The following is a 1,385-nucleotide window of genomic DNA, read 5'->3' as shown; positions in this document are numbered from 1 at the left end:
ATGCGTTCAGTAACCTACTTAGACAACAGAGGGAGTCTCCAGACAATACCAGGTGTCCAAGAGCAGGGCACCTCTGCTCCTGTGTCCTACATGTGCTCTTTCAAACTGCAGCCTTTTCCTGTGATGGAGACGTTTTCAAACCCTGGAACATGTTCTGAAACTGCCCTCCTGGCCCCACAGTGAAGCTAAGAGAGAAAAGTTGTTGCATCATGTTCTTCTTCTAATCCTTTCTTCAGATTCAACCTGCAGTCCAAGTTGATTTTCCTCTCTGTGCCTTGCTGGTCACATTACCATACCAGGCCCTGTCAGAGCTAATGACAAGAAGAGCCACTCTGCAGGCACCCGCAGCATACTGATGGATACTCAGAGTGGCTGAGGGGAACAGACAACCTGCCTTGTAACATTTTTTTGCCTCGTGCCAAAGCAGCAGATCAATCCCGCCTGCATCCGACATCATTAAGTCCCTGTGGGATATTGATTGGGACGTTTGGCCTGAGAAGTGCTGAGTGGCACTTTACGGCCACAAGGTGTCTCACCACGTCCACTGTGGTCCCAGCTCTGAGCGGACACTGGGCTGCTCTCTCAGCTCGAAAGGCACAGAGCTGGAAACTGTGAATAGACTCTGGCTCTCTCGCCCTCTCTCTCTCTCGCTCTCTCGCTCTCTCTCTCTGACTGTTACTATGCTCACAGAAAAAAAAGTGTGTTAGTCTCACACAAACTAAGTGAACTCCTGAGTGGCCCTGTACCATGCGTGTTGGGGTTTGATGGAGGAGGGGTCCTCGCCCTGTGGCTCTGGCTGAAGGCGAATAACACAAAGCAGGTTGTATTGTCTAACCAGGAGCTGGCATGGCCTCAACACGGACTCATATTTTTCTGAGCTGCCACTGCAGGGAAGTGACAACAATGAGCCGTACGCAGGCCCAAGGTTCCTGCGAATGCTGCTGTAGAATAGGCAGCATAAACAGACGTTTCCTCTGCCTCTCACTGTTCGTGCAACACAAACCTCCCCGTTAAAACACAGTGGCACAGTAAAAAGACAGAGGTTAGCGTTTGCTGGCTGGAAGAAATATGAATTCACCCCATGTGTCAGCAGCTAATTTACATCTGAGGGGCATTGTTCTCTGAGGACACGTCACAAACACCACTCCTATTATCATCTTTGCTTCATTAGAGGCTTTTCTATAGTTGTCAAGTCATGTATTCCCTCTGGCCACACCACCCTCCGAATATAACGGAGCGATCAGCATATTGTCTTTAAGGGCTGGTTTCAACTGGATTTGGCTTCCAGCCATAAAGGACGATTTTTGCAAATCACCTCTCTGCTTGATGCAATATAGGCTCATCGTATAGCCCTGCCCAAAGAGCCGAACCCACCCATTCTCTCA

Source organism: Pleuronectes platessa, chromosome 16, assembly GCF_947347685.1.
Source record: "Pleuronectes platessa chromosome 16, fPlePla1.1, whole genome shotgun sequence".
NCBI classification, from domain to species: Eukaryota; Metazoa; Chordata; class Actinopteri; order Pleuronectiformes; family Pleuronectidae; genus Pleuronectes; species Pleuronectes platessa.
This window is presented reverse-complemented; position numbering follows the sequence as displayed.